Genomic DNA, 10,422 nt, shown 5'->3' with positions numbered 1-10,422 from the left:
CGTCGCGCGTGGCATTGCGCAATTCAAATCAACGGTTAAGGATTACTCGATCGTCTAACAACCAAATCGAATGGCACATATTTTGACACGACAGCAGTTTGGAGAGTTTATTTCAGAACGCCTTACGGCGTAATTATATAATCTCATTGGTTTGATTTCCGCCATGAAATCCAGATCTGATTCTCATACCAAAAAGTTTAAATTGCCATTCAAATAAATTGGGTCCATGAAGAATGTTATATTACTTTACTGAAATTGCAGAATCTCATTTTGACCATCACCTCTCGTCCAAAAAGGCTATTAAGATAAGAAGCTATCTGACTTTTATCCTAAGACCAGAATAAGAAACGATCCAAATGGCATTTATCCCAGACACTTTTCAGGCCATCTGAATGGGCCACCTATGGCAGTTCCGGAAAGCTCCGGACTAACTCTCATGTCGAACTCATACACCTAACAGTAGGTACTGCCATCTTTGACGTGGCGCTCACTCCATTGCTGCAATTGTTTGGTTGGACGATGCATTTTAGGCCTTCAGAAGAAAAAGCCCTGCCTTATCATTAATCTCAGCATCTTCCACGAGAATAAGGAAAAAAATTGCATTGGTCCTCACCATATACTCGCTATGGCCGATGTGAGCTTCATTCTTGGTGTTGTCGGTCCGTACATACAATATATGATCAGAGTCGCATTTAATGTTTCTTTAGTGATTTGAATCGCTTGTTCATCTGAATTATTATATGTTTGGGCAATATGTTGCAGGAAATGTGATATCGTTCCTCGTTTTCATATCGCCGGTGTAAGCTCTTAAATGTTTTGAATGGTTAAATACATTTAGTTTCTAGGGAGTTTTGTCAATCTTGCAAGTGTTGTTCAATAATATTTTATTTACAGGAAGACATTTTGGTGTATAGTGAAGAATAAGTCCACACAAGACTTCAAACCTCTCCCTTATATCTGCACGTTGTCGAGCACTTCGCAATGGACATATTATGGATTAATAAAGCCCGGGGGACTGTTGATCTCTACGATTAATGGGGCAGGCGCGGTATTGGAAGCAACATATATCATTCTGTTTATAATTTATGCCCATAAGGGACTTCGGGCTAGTATTTTTTTTTTTTTTCAATCACCTTCATATTGAGTGTTTCAGTTGATGCTTCCACGACTATTAGATCGAACACAAATATTAGTATGTCACATAGAGAACTGGAATTCTGATAACACTTCATAAATCCAAAGTGAAAGATGGATCTTGTCGACCAATAAATTTTATGACTCATGGTACATCTAATTGGTGTTGTTATGCAGCTCAAGACTATTATTCTGGTGTTGCTTGTGGATATAGTATTTTTTGCTGCTGTATTTTTGGTGACCTTTCTGGCACTAAATCAACAAACGAGAATAAACGTAGTAGGAATTCTATGCGTGTGTTTAACGTTAAGCATGTATGGTTCTCCATTAACAGTTATGGTAAGCTTGGTTTTCAACATTTAGGCACAGAAAAAAAATTGTCAATAATTCAAGGAAGATTAGTGCCATTTTGAATTTTACAGACTGACCTTGTAATCCCCACGTATGTGGGTGGCAACAGAAAAGTGTCATAGTAACGAAGAGCGTGGAATTCATGCCATTTTTCCTGTCATTCTTCCTGTTTCTTAACGGAGGAGTTTGGGCAGTGCTGGAACGAGACGTGTTTGTTGGGGTTAGTGTTGAAGTTTTTCATTGAAATTAGATTTAGGTAGAATGCATATTATTCAAACAAATGTGTTGCTGTAATGTATAGATCCCGAATGGAATCGGCTTCGGCCTTGGAGCTGCACAGCTTCTTCTGTACTTGATTTATAGAAAGGGGAAGCCCAGGCGAGAAGGAATCAGAGACGAAGTTGTAAAGACTGAGGACTTTAAACTTGTGACGGATATCGAGATTGGCGGTGGAGGTGTACATCAATTCAGTGCAGAAGATAAGAAGTCCCAACCCAACAATCTAGAGATCTAGAGAAAGGATTGAGTATTCCTAAGGCTAATGTACAGGGTCTCAGAAAGCTTGTAAAATCCCTTTCTCTAGACTCTGGAATGTTGCAATCAGATGCAGGCCAAATGCAGTATAACCTTTCTCTAGTACCCCATCATGAAGGCGAAAATCCAGAACGCTATTGAAAATACTGAATGTGAAAAAGCAAATGTTGAATCTATCCTGCACCATTTTTTAGTAACTAGGAGTTTACAAAAGCTATCCTTGGATCAATAAATCTATGTCAATAAAAGCGTATGTTATTGTATAATCTGCCACTGTAAACTGCTTAGAAAAACTCGCGCGTACCTTGAGCGTATCTTCATCTATCGAAATGTGTTACGATGCAACAGGCATAATTTGAGCCTTCCGAAATCTGCTATAAATTTGCAGCTTGTCTTCTTCCAGAAATTCATAGATCGCCGTTTCCGGCAAGCCGAATGTGGTATTCAGTGTTTCAAGTTCCTGCCGAGGATTGTCGCTGTATGCAACGGCTGAAAGAATCAGCGCATCGGCAAGCCAGACGGGATGACGGTCTTGCTTGATTATTTGGCTGAGCGTGGCCATCGATTTTGTGGTTCTGCGAATACTAATGTCTCTCCGTCCACACCACCACGATGTCTCGCCTCCCCAGGGGCCTCACCTTCTCGTCTGTGCTCACCGCAACGTATCTTGTTGAAAGACGGTTGACGGTTCGCATTGCGCAATTCAAATCAACGGTTAAGGATTACTCCATCGTCTAACAACCAAATCGAATGGCACATATTTTGACACGATAGCAGTTTGGAGAGTTTATTTCAGAGGGAAACGCCTTACGGCGTAAATATTAATACATTGTGCGAAGTGCGGAGGAAGAAATGAGGGGGTGGGTGGAGGTTGAATAAATCTCCACAATGTTGATACATTATGAAGTGTGCGGAGGTGCGAAGGAAGCTTTCTTCCTCCACACCTCCACACTCTGCACAATGTATCAACGTTTCTTGTTGGTAGCGATAATTATTTTTAGTCAATATTCAATTATGAACATGGCTTCTTGCTAAATTTATATCTTAATCAAGTCTATATTGAGAAATTAGGTGTCTTCATTGTGATTATGCTTGAAATTTATTTACATTCATTACAACTTTTCCAGTGGACATGATTAGTCCTGTGCATATAAACATTTTCAATGCACTTAAATACAAGGATTCTCACTAGAATTGGGAGCCAAATTATTCAGTACTCAATACATAATTTCACAATGCTTAATATCAAGAGTTGCAGTCAAATATAGTAAGTATAAGTGAATTATAATATTAGGTTTCGAGTGTGGACAATGATAACGATAATGATATGTGGTGAGCCCTCTGAATCCCAACTAATTGCTCTACATAGGTAGGCCTGACATGGTGATGATATATCAACTCCTTCTCATTAAAACCTAGAGGTTGGTAACTTTTCTTTATGATATCAATGAAATAAAAAAGAATACCCAAAGTTGTAAGAGGGACAAGGAAGAGATCACAACTAAACTGCAAATTTACTTTTTTCTATAAGAGATCAAGAAAGTTATGCCTAATAGCCAACACCATAGAGCAAGACATGTTCGCCAATTCAACATATTCTACCAAATCTTTCTTGGTGCTGGAGTTCTTTTCTCAATAACCTTTACTGCTCTTGACGAAAGATATGCCCAGTAGCCAACACCACAGAGCAAGACATGTTCGCCAATTCCACAACTGCTACCAAATCTCTCTCGATGATGGATTTGTTTTCACAATATCCTTTAATTACTACTCTTGAAGTGATGAAATCCATCACTCCATATATTTTTTATTGTTTGCATAAAGAACAAAAGCGACCAACTTCATATCAGCTACTGAAAGAACAAGCACATGGAAGACACCAAGGATATTAGTGGTAAAAAACAATGTGATCTTTTGAATAGTTTTTAGGATCATGAAGGTAATAATACAGAGGTGACTCAACAGACAGAAGAGAAACACAAGCAATTTTCACAAGAAGAGGTGTCGTTGATGCTATTCTTGGGTTCAATTTCCAGATTGGAGATATGTACAATTTTATTCAAGGGTAGATCTTAATTCACATAAAATTCAAAATTTATTTACAAAATTGTTATAGTCCTTTGTAGACACATGTTTCAAACTATAAAAGATTTCCTTCGTAATGATTAAGGTTGTCTCTATCAAGATGAAGTGATCAAGAAGAAATATTGAGACATTGTACCAAAACAACCTCTGATTTCAAAGGTAGCAAATCACGATCTATTTCTTTATTTATGAGGCATTCAAGTTGGCATAATCAGACAAGGCATTTAACTTCAACATAGTCCTCATGATTTGTAAGGCTCAAAGAAACGATATTGCAGTAAGATTTCATTATAGCATGGTCAATGGATGTCATAAAATAATTTGGACTTGCCAATGACTAAATTCTCATGGGACCACAAAGGTCATTATGTACAATTTCCACATGCATGTTTTTTCTTCATCCAATTTTTTTGTCAAATTTATCCCTATGTTTCTTGTCTAAAATGCAAAATTCACAATAAATCTTTCATGTTTTTACCAGTTAGATAGACGAGTAGGTTATATAAATTTTGCGGCCAGTATTTTAAAACCAAGGTGAGGTGTGGTATTTTGATGTAAAAAAGCAATATTTTCATTGTGGTGCTTATGGACCACACTTGCTTGATTTTCAAGATAAAATGGTTTAAATGTTGTTGAGTGATCTCTACATTATTTTCAACTGCATGACATGAGTTAGATTTACTTAAGCAAAATATGTTGGATTAAAACAAGAACATGGCAGACACTAAGGAGATTAGTGGTAAATAGCAATGTGATCTTTTGAATAGTTTCAAGGATCATAAAGGAAACAATACAAAGGTGAGTCAACATTCAAAAGAGAAACACATGCAATTTTCTCAAGAAGAGGTGTAGTTGATGCTATTCTTGGGTTTAATTTCTAGATTGGAGATATGTCCATTTTTATTCAAGGGTAGATCTTAATTCACATAGAAATTCAAAATTTATTTACAAAAGTGTTATGTTTCAAAATATAAAAAAATTGCTTTGTACTGATTAAGGTTGTCTATAGCAAGAGGAAGTGATCAAGAAGAAATATGAAAGAATTGTACCAAAACGACCTCTGATTTCAAAGGTAGCAAATCACGATCTATTTCTTTATTTACGAGGCATTCATGTTGGCATAATTAGACAAGATCTTTAAGTTAATCATAGGCTTCATGATTTGTAAGGCTCAAGAAAACAATATTATAGTATGATTTCATTGCAACATGGTCCTTGCCTTTTCTTGATAATTTTTTGTCTTTCAATAGTGATAAAAAAAACATTAATTAGCGTTATATGTATTACCTTGTGGTGTTTTCTTTGCAACATCTGGTACAATTGCTAATTAACTAACTTTCAATAACATTTCACAAAAAAATTACTAATAACCAAATTTCAATACAAGAAAATATAACTCAGTTAATGTACGTGCTTTTAATTAACTAACTTTCAGTACCAAATGCCAATAAACGGGAAATGCAAATTAATAGTTGAAATAATTGAAATACGTAGGCATTAAAAGACTGCCTCAACCCTAAGAAGTAATATGCAACTTTTAAATGAGAGAACAAAGTAATATGCAATTTAAAAATATCTCATATACCATAATATTCCAAATTAATTAGCCAATAAATTAACAAATATATATATTTAAATATTTAAAAATTAATAAATGCTCATATTCTAATATAAAACCATAACCATAGAAAATATGCAAATATTTCAAGTGAGAGAACAAACTAGTATGCATTTAAGAAAGAATCAAATGCCATATACCATAAAACTTTATACATATTTCAATGTATCCTATCCGTTTAGGTAGTTTTGTTTATTAACTCGTTTTATGAAATAAATTTATGTCAAACATTATGAATTTGTTCGATAAAATATGGTTTTATATAAAGCAAGAGAACAATATTTCTAAAGGGCCAAAGTGCCTAAGGATGAGTTATTATTATATTGAATGAATGAGCATTATACATTTTTATTTAAAGTTTTATATTGTTTTGAAATAATAATATATAACATAGTCAACTTTATAGAGTTTGAAAGAGAAAAGGTTGTTTTCTATATAAGTTACACATTTATATACACAAGATTTTAAGTCAAATAATAAGTAATTATATTAAAAGTCTTTTATATTTAATATTTATTCAAAATGGATCAATATATTATTTTTATCTATTTCGATGATTTTAGAATAGAAAATTTGGAGGAATTAGCTTGCAGGGCAATTTCATCAATAATTTGAGTTTAAAAAATTTTGGGTCAAAAAAATTAGGAGCCATTTTTAGGCATTAAATGACAAACTTTTGTATTCATAACCTTAATATGGATATAGATTCCATAATCTACGCACCGATACCTTTTGAATGACACAAGAATTGCCTCAATCAGAGCTCATATGAGAAAATTAAGTCTCCCACAAGTTGACCTATTGATGCAGGAACATCACCATAAGTAAATTCATTTTGACCATGATGGTCAAAATTTCATTTACTACAGGAAGTGAGTTTCCTGAATTTATTTAATTCTTTGAAATACTTAGGAAAATTAGTATTTAGATAGAATTGTTATGAATTTTTATAAAATAGGAACTTATTGTAGTTGATTCCGAGAGATATTGTAATTAGTTTTAATAAATTATATCTCTTTTATATTTAGAAACCAGATCCACAATTAGTGGATCTTAATAGATTTTTTCTTTTGAACTTAAACAAGACCTGTAGCTCAAAAAGGGTTCTAAGAGTGTGAGTGTGGTTTTTAGTGTTTCTTTAAAAGATAGACATTGAATGAATTAAGGATATTTTGTCCCTTTGTTATATGGTTATTGATGTTTTATTTACCTCTAATTACTGTGTATAGATCTGATATCAATTCTCTGTGTTAAGTCCATTCAGGGTTGTGAAAACTCTGTATCTTCGAGCTCATAATTAAAAATGACCACACCTCCCTTTGCAAATCAAATTATTGAATATTGATCAATTATTATAGAATAGTTCCTCTGTGATACACTAGTCACAGTGTTGGTCTTATTTCAACAATCATTATACAGAGGGCGACCTTATAAAGGGTGAATACGGTGGAACAAAGGAAATCCCTATAAACATCAATAAAAATCATGGGGATCGAGGTGAAGTCGACATGTTGGACCTATTCAAATTTTGGTGCAATTGCTTGAAGCTTTTGGTCACCCTGTGTAGGGCCCAATCCAAGATCATGTAAGAACTTTATATCGTAATCAGAGCAGGTTGGCCCTGACCTATAGTTGGGCCATTTTGTTTGGTGATTTTGTGTAATCGGTTAGAACCTCGGCTAATATAAAACAGAGTCAACCCCAACTCACAGTTAGATATTTCTTTTATTGTTAGTTAAATTGAGGTCTAGTCGACCCCAACCTCTCGAGCTTAGTCGATTCAACAAAAGCTTCATTGGGGGAGCAATATACACCACGTGCATTCATATTGGAGGATATATATTGAGGAAAAAATGGCATAATATATTGAGCATATAATAGGGGTAAATGGTTTTTATATGTTGTGTATAAAAAATGGAGCTCAAAGTTAATGAAAAAATATAAAAGAGTATAAAAAATGTTAATGAAAAAATGGATAGCTACAAAATCTAGTGAAAATAGGAATTTTTTTTTTTTTTTTTTTAATTGGGAAGGTGTATTGGGTTCGTATTGGTAGGGGGTTAATTAAAGTGATTTTAGAGGTATTTTCCAATATGCAGTCAAATTAAGGGTATTGTTTAGTATGCCACGAATGCACGTGCTATGTCAGAGGTTCATTGAGTGAAGCCCCGATGGTTGGTTCCAGATCCCAAACTAATCCACAACAAGTCGACCCAGACCTTAGTCGGGTGTGTGTTGTAACAAATAGTTTTCAAGTCCTTACCCGACCTCATGAATATATAGAACATGTTAGAAAAATTATCGAATAATTAACTGAAGTAATTTTTTTTAAGGTTTTCTTTGTATTTTGATTAAGTGGACTTCGTTTATAATTAGGATTGGAGGAAAAGTTAAGTTAGGCATTGGAAAGGACTAGATCATCATCACCTATCGAAATTGACCACCATATTTTGAGAGGATTCCACATTAGCCCCCATTACCCGTGGAAAATGCACTAACCACATCGACACTATCAAGAAGACTCTATAAGGGTCAATTTGTAACTCATATTGAGGGTTGAATGGGTCAAATTTAACCCCTAGTTTTCTACTAGGTTGTATTATGATTAGGCCATTGGGAGAAAAAGGGATTCCATTCTATTCAAGTACATTTTTGTTCCATAGAGGAGCAGGGTAGCTAAGAGTGGATAGAGAGAGAGAGAAAATAGAGAGGGTTTGTCCATTGTAGCAACCCTTGGGCCACATAATTCACTCCTTTGTACTTGCATCCATTTCTATATAAAGAAATAAAGAGCAAGGCATCCTCACCTTCCAACTGGGTTTTCTCTCGAAATGATTTCCCAGGTCATATTTTGTGTTATTATGGTTGTGATTTATTGTATTTTTTCCTGTTTGAATTTTCTATATTTCATGCATAAAAAAATTAACTTAATAAATCTACGAGTATAATGAAAATAATTATCACAATATATATTTTGAAGCTCAATAAATTTCTTTATCAGATCTATTGTGACGAACTATCCATTGAAATATTCGTGGTAGTTTACGAATCATATTGGTCTCAAAACATGTTTCTTTGGTTATATTGTGGGGAGTTGTAGGGGATCTATATTGGTTGAGCCGAAAGTCACACAACCCTAGCCATGGCTTACAAATATATTAATAACCCTCATAACCCTGCATAGGAGAGTTTTGCACGACTGAAAGCACCAGTTGCAAATATGAACTGTAATGTGGGCCTCCTAATGGTGACCTTGAAAAATAAGCTTGGGTCATTTAGAGAAGATGGAGGTTCTAAATCAGATTTCAGATCAAACGAGAAATCAGGGGATTAAGAATAACTAGAGAGGGGTTATAAGAAATAACCCTAAAAGGATCAACCCCAATTGATTGTTGTGAACCATTTCCAATCCTTGTTCAAGATGGAAGTGAAGGTTGACATCAAGCCATATCAAGGTGAGATTGACACTTTGAAGTTATATCATTGGTTGCAACAATTAGAAGTTTATTTTAGTGTCATTGTATAAAGGAAGAACATAAAATTTTGTTTGTTTGTCTGAAACTAGAGGGCCATGACTTGACCTAGTGGGAAAGCCACTCAGAGACACTGAGGTTGGAGGGAAATCCTCTAGTGACTAAGTGGGAGGATTTAAAAACTCTCACAAAGACACAATTCTACCCTATCAGGTATGTAGAGGACCAATGGACCAGGCTATGACACTAATTCAGGTAGAGTGTATAGGAGTACACCACCATATTTAGGAAGATGGTAATAATGATCAGTATCTCCCTAAATAACCTAGAGGCACTTATCAAGTGTTTGTGGGGTCTACACAACCATCTAGAAAAGCAAGTGATGTTGTTCAAACCCAAAATGTTGGATGAGTCTTATGTACAGGCACAATACGTAGAGAACATAGGCAAGAAGAAAGGTCAATTGAGTGGGTCAAAGTAGGAGGAGAACAAGGAAGATCCAAAGGAGGAGGAGAAGAAGTGGAAAGGGGGAAATAAAAAATGTTGGGGTAGGGTCCCCAGGGTCAATTTTGGGGTTAGTTTAACCCAATTTTGGAAAAGTTTTGTAAATAATCTAAAGTCTTTGTGAAATGTGGATGCAGAGCGCACAACTAGATAGGAGTCAAAGGGGCTTTAGACCCTTGTTTGGGTAAGTAAATAGGTTGGTTTTGAGACTCACCCATGGGATGTGGGCCATGGTATTGTATTGGAAATGCTATAATTTGAGTCATAGCAAGTCTAGAAAAGGAAATTAGTAAGTAACTAGAAGAAAAAAGTCAAGATAGAAATTGTTTTGGGCAAATGCTAAGGTAGGAAGGCTCTGCTTCTTGTACTTGGGCGAAAGGGGAAGGCTCTTGCAGCTGAGTGCACAGGAGGCCTTGGTAAGTTCGTAGCTAAGTGAGTGAACCCCTGCATCTGAGTGCACATGACAGAGAAGTCTGTAAATTGAATGCTGGAACTTAATAAAGACTAATTTTGTAGAAATATCTTGTATCTTAGTATTATTGTTAATTCTGTTTATGTTATGTTTTGTTGCTCAATAGTATGTTTTCTGTGGATTAATGTATAAGTGTTATGTGAATCTATTGAATCTATATTATTTATGCATGAACTAAGTAATTATATGTTTTCATGAAGTTAAGGGTTAATTCTGTTATGATTTCTGATGAACTGAATAGCTCTACACGA

The 10,422-nt window shown here is 35.0% G+C and overlaps 1 pseudogene; it reads left to right on the top strand.

Moving 5' to 3' along the window:
• Positions 1 to 625: 625 nt before the first annotated feature.
• Positions 626 to 2,286, top strand: LOC149152758 (bidirectional sugar transporter SWEET17-like; annotated as a pseudogene).
• The last annotated feature ends 8,136 nt before the right edge of the window (positions 2,287 to 10,422 follow it).

The sequence above is a fragment of the Pinus tabuliformis genome, chromosome 9 (assembly GCF_031772625.1).
Source record: "Pinus tabuliformis cultivar Carrire ecotype Pingquan chromosome 9, CPIR1, whole genome shotgun sequence".
NCBI classification, from domain to species: domain Eukaryota; kingdom Viridiplantae; phylum Streptophyta; class Pinopsida; order Pinales; family Pinaceae; genus Pinus; species Pinus tabuliformis.
Note: the sequence above shows the minus strand (reverse complement) of the source record. Positions and strands in the feature narration are given on the sequence as shown.